Genomic DNA, 11,312 nt, shown 5'->3' on the forward strand with positions numbered 1-11,312 from the left:
GAAAACAGAAGGGGTCCAAGGACAGATCCTTGAGGAACTCCAACAGAGAGCAGGATAGGGGAGGAGGACAAACCATGAGAGTGTACTCTGAAGGTACGATGGGAGAGATAAGAGGAGAACCAGGAGAGGACAGAGCCCTGGAACCCAAAGGAGGACAGTGTGTCAAGAAGTAAGTTGTGATTGACAGTGTCAAAAGTGGCGGATAGGTCGAGGAGGATGAGCATGGAGTAGTGACCATTGGGCTCAAACAACTGGCCAACTTTAGTGCTGGTCCCCTAGGCCACCAAAATGAACCTAGTTTTTAGGATAACTGAACTATTTATTTGGAAATTCTGAAAACCAGAACAGGCTGCACAGATGGTGCACTGGGATCTCACATACAAACATATACATACTTTTCTAACAAAAAAATCTAGATGAGGGTGACAAGAGTGACCCTTGGGTTGACTCCATATTCAAGCAAGTACTGTTTCCTATCAGTGTCAAATGTGTTGCAAAGCTAAGCTCCTGCAGCTTGTCACCTCAAGCACGAGACTGGCCTTTTCTGTTTCATATCTTTTATTGGATTTTATAATAATACAATACAAGCAAGAGCACACCACAGTTCAACAAACAGTTACAAACATGGCAAAACTGGAGCTCACATTAAAAAAAAAACAACTATCCACAACTAGAAACACATTAAGAAAAAGGGGGAAGAAAGAGGAGGTGGAGGAAAAAAAAAAAAGGAGGGGGGTGCTGGAGGATACAAATCCAGACATGGAGCATGCATAGGCCACAAAATACATCAACCTCAGTGTTTATCTCTGTACCGAAGCAAAATAGGACACCAGTGGCAGCCATTTTTCCTTATAGGAAGCGAAGCGAGAAGATTTCTTCGCCAGATGTAATTCGAATTTGTACGTTTGGAGCAATGAGTTCCACCATTCCTGATAAGTGGCCTGATGTAAGGACTTCCAGTGAGAGAAGATCACCTTCAATGCCAAAGAGACCATGGCACCAACAAGAGCCCCCTCACTAGGAGTTAACTGACCCCCAAAGGACTGTTCCCGAAGAATCACAAATTGATAAGAGATGGAGCCAGGGAGGGGAAAAATGGCTACCAGCTGGGACCAGACTTCTGACCAGTACTTGTGAAGGCACACACAGTCAAATATAAGATGCCTGAGAGTACCCGTTTGGGAGAGGCAAGACCAACAGACAGCTGGACTGGCTTTTTCTGACCATAACTAGCAAAACTGGCTTTAGTTTCAAATCCCCGGAAAACTTGTTAAAGCAGAAAAACAAGCTGGATTCTTCAGGTTTTTTTCTTTTATTTTTATTAAATTTTTACAGTTACATCAAGCATTATTTATGGCACTTATATCTTGAATTCAGATAAATACATATCAAAGGAAAAATACATAATATTGATTTAAAACAAAAAAGAAAAGAAACTATTTACTCATTTTTAGTCCACTATTACGGGGGCACACTCAATATTTAAGGAAATAAAGTATATTAAATCAGAATCAAACTTCTAATTCTAGAATTAGGCGGCTGATAGGAGCAACCAGGCGGCTTAATACTAATTACGGAGTTGAAGTTGTTATAGTCCTTGATATTGATGGCAATGAGTCTTTCAGCTTGGCTTCTAAAAAATTTTTAAGCTGTTTCGCCTCAAAAAAAATACATATTTAATAGAATGTAATTTTATTACGCACTTGCAGGGGAAGTTCAGCCAATATAGTGCGCCAAGTTGCAATACCTTCGGCCTCAACTTAAGAAATTCTTGTCTCTTCTTTTGTGTGGTTCTTGAGACATCAGGATACATCCTAATTTTACAATTCAGGAAATCTTGTCCTCTATGTAGAAAAAATTGCTTGAGTATACAGTCTGTCAGGTTGAAATATAAAAATCACCTTAAGTGTTGCAGTTCTCAATCCCACATTATCTTCTTCAATTATTTGAGTCAAATTCAAATCCAAAGTTTCTATTGGGGGGGAGGCACTTTCTCTCCTTGTACTAAACCTTTCTTCCGAAAAGGTTCTATGTAGAAAATCTTTGAAATTGGAGGATGTGATTTCTCTGGAATTTTTAACACATCAGTTAAGTATTGTTTAAAAGTTATCAAAGGTGAGATGGCAACTTGCTTAGGAAAGTTTATCAATCTGAGGGCGTTTGAATGTTAATAATTTTCTAATATTTCAATTCTGTTTTGAAGGTAAAGATTTTCTTTAATTAAATTTACTTGCATCTGCTGACAGTTTTGTATTGTAGTAGAATTAACTTCATTCTCTTTACCCAAAGATATTAATTTTTTGTCCATTTCAATTATTTTTTCAGAGTCAGAGTTGAATTTCTGATTAAAATAGGAAACTTTTTGTGTAAAGGAGGTTTCTAACCCTACAAGTGCTTCCCATATATTGTCCAGCGTAATTGTTTGAGGGTTCTTAGGCAGATAGCACTTGATCAATCCAAATCAGAAGCCAATTCTGAATGTCCTCCTACTGCCCCACGATCTTCCTCAAGGACGCTATCTCCTCCATTCACACCCATTACCGCAGCGGGGCTTGTCGGCATCTCTGGGGTCGATTCGGCACTCGTGCCAGGAAACCCCGTCATATTTTGAACACCTGGGGGATTCTGGGCCGTAGTCAATACCGTCGCCGGCATTGGGGGAGGCTTCCACATTTCAGGGCTGAGAGATGTTTCGTGTTCAAGCCGGCTGAGCAGGAGACCTCTCCCCGCTCCGTCCGGCAGCAAAGAAAGCCCTACAAACACGCCCGAAGAAAGGAAGCAGTCCATTGTACCCACTCGCGGGACTAACTCGTTGTTTGCCTCTTCGCTTAGGCATCTTTAAGGTATAGTCAACGGGGTATAGAAGTAAAGAGCAGGTAAAACCGGAGCTGCTTCCTATTCGGTCGCCATCTTGGCCTTCCTTGGATTCTTCAGTTTAATAGCGCTACTGCAGGGCTTCTCAAGCCTGTCCTCACTACTCCACAGCCAGTCAGGTTTATGGGATTTCAATAGACTTTTCTCTCGCATATTCATGGTGGATATCCCGAGAACGTGACTGGCTGTGTGGGTAATAGGACAGCTTTAGGGAATCACTGCTGGGTTTAGTGAGTAATGCACAAAGGGTTTTTGCATGGCTCTTATGTGTGTTGTCAGCAGCCACCGAGAACCCCATGCAAATGTATTACAATGAGCTCATTAGTATTCTAATGAGCCTTCCAAGTGATGCACATTTCCAGAACACCTTGCTTTACCAAGCAAATTTTATGGCTGCTCTGGAGCTCTCGGAGAGGAGGAAAGCACAAGGAGACAGCTGCAAAGGCTGCCTGCTTGTGCTCCTTACCTCTCCCCATCCCAGCGACCCCCTCCCCCTGGCAAGCTCCTGAAACAATTCCCTGGTGGACCACGCACCCCCGGCACCTCCCATCCTCCTCCTGGCCTCCCCCCAAAACAATTCCCTGATGCCCCTCCCCTTAAAAAAGTTGGAGTCGGGAGGGCAGGAGCAACACTTCCTCCTGCCTGGGGCCCCGCCGCCTCCAAAATGGCAGCGCCTAGTCCCTGCCCGGTGCATTCTGGGATGCAACAGGCAGGGCTGGGCACCTCCATTTTGGAAGCAGTAGGGTCTGAGGCTGGAGGGAGGAGGTGTTAATCCTGCCACTTTTTAAAGGTATAGGCAGGGGAAGGGGTCACTAGACCACCGGGAGGGGCTGGGATTGGGTGCAGGGTGGACCACCAGGGATTTGTTTTGGGGGGGGGGGGGTGGAAGGCACAGAGGCACCGGGGGGGGGGGGGGGGTCAGAAAGCATGGGAGTACGGGTCTACCAGGCCCACAATAAATTGTTTTTTTTTGGGGGGGGGGGGTCAGGGTCCATCAAACCACCAGGGAATTCTTTCAAGGGGGTCAGAAGGCAGAGAACATGCCAGGGGGTTCAGGAGCTGTGGGGGCACTGGGGGGTCGGGAGGTGGTCCACTGGATCATGACCACCAGGGATTTTTGTGCAAGTTGTCAAATGCATTTGACAGCTTTGAGTTGCAAACAGCGACCGATGCACAAAGGGGGAATCTGTGCATCTCATTTGCATGCAATCTCCTTTGTGAATTGGTCACTGTTTGCCTTTGATCATCGGGCCCTCAGTGTCTTCAGCTGTTCATGCTGTATTCATGCTTTACATGCATCAGTGTGACACTTGCAAGGGGCTGATGAAAATTCCCTCTTAGATGCTAACTATACAAGAATCCAAAGAAAGGTTTATTTCAGCACATGAGAAGTGAAGAGAATGGACTTTGCTATTAGAATGTGGCCAATTTGTAAAATTACTGCATGAGGATTTCAGTGGCGTAGCCAGACAGCCAATTTTGGGTGGGCCTGAGCCTAAAGTGGGTGGGCACAAAATTATCACTGCTCCGCCATACCTCCACCTCAAAATATAAATACTTTAGCTAATGAGGATCCTCAAGCTTTGTTAGCTGAAGACTTTCTCCAAAGGCAATTAATACCAATCGGTCCAGCACTTTTCTTCCTTCCACGCCTCCAGTCTATGGTCTGGCACCTCTCCCTAGCTCCACTCCACTGACAATACCTTTAAATAAATTTAGATATTAGATATGTATCATATGTCAAAGAATTTTAGATATTAGATATGTATCATATGTCAAAGAATAAAGTGGTTGCTCAAAGCATCAATCAAAGCGACAATCGCTCAACTGCAAAACACTATGCACAAATTTGTGCAAAAACAGACTCAGAACCTTACTGTACCATAAATATTACACTGGGCAGACCCTAATACACCAATATACCGATACAGAAAATGCAGACCGTCAACAATATGAAACAAGGGATCATATCACAATTCTCATGTAGAGCCACAAAACACCTTTTTAGGGTGGCTAGTGTTCACAATGAGCTCCTTTTATTAACGACCATATATAGATCCTTCAAGAGGTAGTGTGTCATGATTTAGGCTCTACACCCTTTCTGATGTTTTGGTGCCACCTCAGTAAGGCCAATACACAAATTCTCCACTGCAAAACACTATACACAAACTTGTGCAAAAACACACTTATAACCTTACCAAACCATAACAGCACTAATTCCAAGGACAGGACGAGCTACAACCTTATGCGTGGAAAGGCAGCACTGTAATTACACCAGGCTCTAAAACACCAGAACACAACCTAGTGAAACAAAAAAAAACAAAACAAAAAAAGGCTGCAAATACTACATGCTAGCAGAATACTGCACCTTGATCACACATGAAAAACACATGACACAACAGATATGAAGGCAAATTTCTGAACTGGAAAGTTATCTCAAGAAGTCAGACTCAGCTTGCAGCAATACTAGAAAAACTGAAACTTACATGCAAAATATCACAGATGCACATTTCCAAAAGCTGACATATTCCAATTAATAAATTCTGAATTAAAAAAATGTTTTCTACCTTTGTTGTCTGATCATTTAGTTTTTCTATTCGCGTTGGTCCCAGTGTCTTCTGTTTTATGCAGTGTCTTCTTTCTATTTGATATTTTTTCACTCACCATGTCCACCATCCTCCTGTGTCCTTATGTTTTCTCCCCCTGCCCACCCCTCCCCTCATCCATGTCCAGCAATTTCCTCTCTCCCCTCCATCCATCCATCTCCTGATGTCCAGCAATTTCCTCTGTCCCCTTCCCTCCAGCAATGTTCTCTCCCCCCCCCGCCCTCCTCTCCATGTCCAGCGAGTCTCCCTGCCCTCCCTCAGTTCCCCAAAAGTCCTCCAAGTCCTCTCCGTCCCCCCTCCCCTCCCACCCATGGCCAGCGAGTCTCCCTGCCCTTCCTCAGTTCCCCAAAAGCCCTCAGAGTCCTCTCCGTTCCCCCCTCCCCTCCCACCCATGGCCAGCGAGTCTCCCTGCCCTCCCCTCAGCTCCCCAAAAGCCCTCCGAATCCTCTTCGTTCCCCCCTCCCCTCCCACCCATGGCCAGCGAGTCTCCCTGCCCTCCCTCAGCTCCCCAAAAGCCCTCCGAATCCTCTTCGTTACCCCTCCCCTCCCACCCATGGCCAGCGAGTCTCCCTGCCCTCCCTCAGTTCCCCAAAAGCCCTCCGAGTCCTCTCCGTTCCCCCCTCCCCTCCCACCCATGGCCAGCGAGTCTCCCTGCCCTCCCTCAGCTCCCCAAAAGCCCTCCGAATCCTCTTCGTTCCCCCCTCCCCTCCCACCCATGGCCAGCGAGTCTCCCTGCCCTCTCTCAGTTCCCCAAAAGCCCTCCGAGTCCTCTCCGTTCCCCCTTCCCACCCATGGCCAGCGAGTCTCCCTGCCCTCCCTCAGCTCCCCCAAAGCCCTCCGAATCCTCTTCGTTCCCCCCTCCCCTCCCACCCATGGCCAGCGAGTCTCCCTGCCCTCCCTCAGCTCCCCAAAAGCCCTCCGAATCCTCTCCGTTCCCCCCTCCCCTCCCACCCATGGCCAGTGAGTCTCCCTGCCCTCCCCTCAGCTCCCCAAAAGCCCTCCGAATCCTCTTCGTTCCCCCCTCCCCTCCCACCCATGGCCAGCGAGTCTCCCTGCCCTCCCTCAGCTCCCCAAAAGCCCTCCGAGTCCTCTCCATTCCCCCTCCCCTCCCACCCATGGCCAGCGAGTCTCCCTGCCCTCCCTCAGCTCCCCAAAAGCCCTCCGAATCCTCTTCGTTCCCCCCTCCCCTCCCACCCATGGCCAGCGAGTCTCCCTGCCCTCCCTCAGCTCCCCAAAAGCCCTCCGAGTCCTCTCCGTTCCCCCCTCCCCTCCCACCCATGGCCAGCGAGTCTCCCTGCCCTCCCTCAGCTCCCCAAAAGCCCTCCAAATCCTCTTCGTTCCCCCCTCCCCTCCCACCCATGGCCAGCGAGTCTCCCTGCCCTCCCTCAGTTCCCCAAAAGCCCTCCGAGTCCTCTCCGTTCCCCCCTCCCCTCCCACCCATGGCCAGCGAGTCTCCCTGCCCTCCCTCAGCTCCCCAAAAGCCCTCCGAATCCTCTTCGTTCCCCCCTCCCCTCCCACCCATGGCCAGCGAGTCTCCCTGCCCTCCCTCAGCTCCCCAAAAGCCCTCCGAATCCTCTCCGTTCCCCCCCCCCCTCCCACCCATGGCCAGCGAGTCTCCCTGCCCTCCCCTCAGCTCCCCAAAAGCCCTCCGAATCCTCTTCGTTCCCCCCTCCCCTCCCACCCATGGCCAGCGAGTCTCCCTGCCCTCCCTCAGCTCCCCAAAAGCCCTCCGAATCCTCTTCGTTCCCCCCTCCCCTCCCCTCCCACCCATGGCCAGCGAGTCTCCCTGCCCTCCCTCAGTTCCCCAAAAGCCCTCCGAGTCCTCTCCGTTCCCCCTCCCCTCCCCTCCCACCCATGGCCAGCGAGTCTCCCTGCCCTCCCTCAGTTCCCCAAAAGCCCTCCGAGTCCTCTCCGTTCCCCCTCCCCTCCCCTCCCACCCATGGCCAGCGAGTCTCCCTGCCCCCCCTCAGTTCCCCAAAAGCCCTCCGAGTCCTCTCCGTTCCCCCTCCCCTCCCACCCATGGCCAGCGAGTCTCCCTGCCCTCCCTCAGCTCCCCAAAAGCCCTCCGAATCCTCTTCGTTCCCCCCTCCCCTCCCACCCATGGCCAGCGAGTCTCCCTGCCCTCCCTCAGCTCCCCAAAAGCCCTCCGAGTCCTCTCCGTTCCCCCTCCCCTCCCCTCCCACCCATGGCCAGCGAGTCTCCCTGCCCTCCCTCAGTTCCCCAAAAGCCCTCCGAGTCCTCTCCGTTCCCCCTCCCCTCCCCTCCCACCCATGGCCAGCGAGTCTCCCTGCCCTCCCTCAGTTCCCCAAAAGCCCTCCGAGTCCTCTCCGTTCCCCCTCCCCTCCCACCCATGGCCAGCGAGTCTCCCTGCCCTCCCTCAGCTCCCCAAAAGCCCTCCGAGTCCTCTCCGTCCCCCCGCACACGAACCTGGCCTTTTTCTATCAGTAGCAGCGAGTGACGTGAAGGCACTGCAACGCTCGCCAGCTTCATGTTCTCCCTTTCCTGTTCACACAGTGCTCGTCCCGCCTTCGCGGAAACAGGAAATACGTCATCGTAAAGGCGGGACGGACACTGAGTGAAGAGGAAAGGGAGAACTTGAAGCAGTGTCTTCACGTCGGTCGCTGCTTAAACAAAAAGGACAGGTTAAAAACATTTGCGTGGGGGGGGGGGCGGACGGAACTGAGGGGGGAACGGAGGAGGAGCGGAGCAAGTCTGACGGTCGGGCGAGGGAGGAAAGGAGGAATGCCACGACTCGGGGTGGGCCTTGGGCTTAATTGGGTGGGCCTAGGCCCACCCAGGCCCACCCGTGCCTAAGCCCCTGGAGGATTTACCGCCACCCATTTTGTAGGAGGTAAGGGCTTTACACCAGTAAGTGCATGATAATGTAACTGGTTAGCATGGGAATTCCAATTCTCTGCCCATGACATGTCCCCTCAAAACAATTAGAAAAATAATTTAGCATCTGGTCAGCGTGCACAAAAGTTACCTTAGGATGCCTGAGGGTGTCCCTTAGTAGTTCTCCATTTACTGCAGTATTAGGTGCACATTAGTTTAATAAAAGGGCCCCAGGTCACTTCCTGGCCTATAAGAAAGAAATCTGAAAGAGCAGGCAAATATAAGTGGAAGCAATTAATTTTAGAAAATAAGGAGAATGGATTTATGGAATATACATTTTTTTTAGATCCCATTTTGTACTGATGGGAAAATTCATGAGTTGGAGCCTGTACTAGACCTTAGTGTTCTTATTTGTAATTCACCTTCCGTGCTGTCACCTCTCAGGAACAAGGGGACGATGGTGCTATACTATAATAAAGGCACAGTGATCAGCAACAAGTTATCCTTGAACAAGCCAATGCCTGCGTAATGGAAGCTTGTATAGGCCCCTTTCCTCTGTGGGTACCCCTGCCCTGAATTTGTGCCACTGCCTTTCCCCACCTCCCTGATTGCCGTCCTCACTGAAATATGAGTTAACCCCCAAATTCTATGTAGGTTCCCCAAATTTGGTCGCAGAGCCCAGATCCACACACAAATGAATTAGTTAACAAGCTGCTAACAATCAATTATTGACATCAATTGGCACTAATTAGAGCTTGTACGCAGATCTGACTACATGCTATTCTATAAAACTGCGCACCTAACTTGTCTTGCATGCAACTCAAAAGGGGCGTGGCCAAGGGAGGGCCATGGGCGGGTCAGAGGTGTTCCTAAATTTGGGGCAAAGTGTTATAGAATACCGGGGTTGCAGGTCCAACTTGAGTGCACAGTTGGGTGCAGAAATCCATACTAAACGCCAACCCGGAGTACCCTTTAACGAAAAGCGCTCAGTGCAGATTTTCCCCAGCACCTAAATTTGAGCGCTATTTACTGAATCTAGATCTGGGTGTCTGGCATGAAGCGATTAGTAGCAACATGGTTGATTTTCCTTTTCAGGCAGCTAGCTAGAAAAGGATTAATTCTTAATGATGTGCTATATATTTTGTTTTAATCTGTTTTATTTTGTTGTAACTGTTTTTACTATTTGCATGCTGCTTTTGATAGCATTTTATAAATGCTTAAATTAACGTTTGTAGAGAGTTTTGACATGGACATAATGGCGTTTTGTAAATAACATTCACTGGTCATTACATTTCGTAAACCAATAACCCAAAGGCTAGGGTTACCTGCCGGTGATAAACTTCTAGAGTTCCTCTAATGGACAGCAGAGGGCGATAGGGTTCTATTCACAATTGCCAAAGAGCCCTTGCTACAGTAACTTGTAGTGTGACTGCTATGTGAGTCCATTTCTTATGTAGAAATAACCGGTGCTTTTTTTTTGAGGGAGTATTTGGGGGTACTGAATACCGGCACCTTTTCCATTGTCTGCTAAAATTGACACATGGTCCCCAAGTTTTAATGAGGTCAGGCTCTAAACACCAATTCTGCCTTGTCATAGATTCTGTGACTGCTTGCAGGGGGCCTGGCTATTGTGGGGTGTGATCACCGCCCTCCCCCCTGGAATGGTGGCCAGGCATTTGAGTACTGGTACCTTCTCTGCTAGAAGAAACGCACTGGAAATAACTGACCACAAAGTGTTATATCAACTGTTAATAAATGAGCTGCAGGGCTGCCAAGAGACTGAACCGGGCCCGAGGCAAGACCACCGTCGGCACCCCCCCCCCCCCGGATTGTCATTGTGGCTGCTGCCGCCCTCCCGATCGCTACTGCTGTCACCGTCCCGCCGCTCCCTGATTGCTGCTGCTGCTGCCACCACCTCCACCTCACTCTTCCCGATCGCCTGCTACCGCCCGCCCGCCCATAGTGCTATAGAATACCAGGCTTATGCGTCCAACTTGCATACCAGGATTTAAACCAAGTTTCAGCTGGTGTAAAGTCCTCGCGCCCAACTCTGGGCACAGCAATCCGCTCTAAGTACTATTCTATAAAGGGTGATCAGTCCAGAGGGCCCTTTATAGAATTGTGCTTAGTGCACAATTTTTCTTGGTGCCTAAATCGGAGCACCTTTTACTAAATCTAGCCCTAAGTGTGTGTGTTTGTGTTTGGCCCATTATCTGGCCTGAAGCCAGTAGGTGGAGCTTGCGCCATACAAAGTAATGTATTTTGAGTGTATCAAGATGGCGGCTGCATGGTAAGGAAGCAATTAAACCTCCTTGTCACCTGATGCCATTTCCTGTCATTCAAACCTCCTTGATGGGTATAGAGTCCATACCTGTAAGGACGCCAACTGACCCCACATACTTGCAAAGCAGATTTACCAAAGTCTCCAGGACGAAATTATTTATTTATTGCATTTGTATCCCACATTTTCCCACCATATGGCAGGTTCAATGTGGCTTATATATTGCTAAAAAGGTGGTTATAAAATTTAAATTTGTAGAAGTCTAGTACATAATACAGAAGTACAATAAATGCTTAGGTTGATATATTAGCATACTGCGAGAGAGGTTAATAGAAGTTAATATTATTATTTTCCATTTCTGAACTTTCCATGATTTATGGTGGTGTGGGATTAGGCAGATCCAGGGGGGAAAGACTTCTTGAAAAGATGTGTTTTCAGGTTTTTTCTGAATTGTAGGTAGTTTTCTGTGAGTTTCAGGTCTTTGGGTAGTGAATTCCAAAGTTGTTTGCCTATAAACGAGAGGCTGGCGGCATGTGAAGATTTGTATTTTATACCTTTGCAATTGGGGTAGTTAAGGTTTAGGTAGGTTCTTGCTGTTCTTGTCACATTTCTTAATGGTAGATCGATAAGTTCCGTCATGTAATCTGGTGCGAGTCCGTAGATGATTCTGTGGACAAAGACGTAGCAGAGAGATTGAATGAATTCTTTGCTTCGGT

Source organism: Microcaecilia unicolor, chromosome 12, assembly GCF_901765095.1.
Source record: "Microcaecilia unicolor chromosome 12, aMicUni1.1, whole genome shotgun sequence".
Taxonomy (NCBI): Eukaryota; Metazoa; Chordata; class Amphibia; order Gymnophiona; family Siphonopidae; genus Microcaecilia; species Microcaecilia unicolor.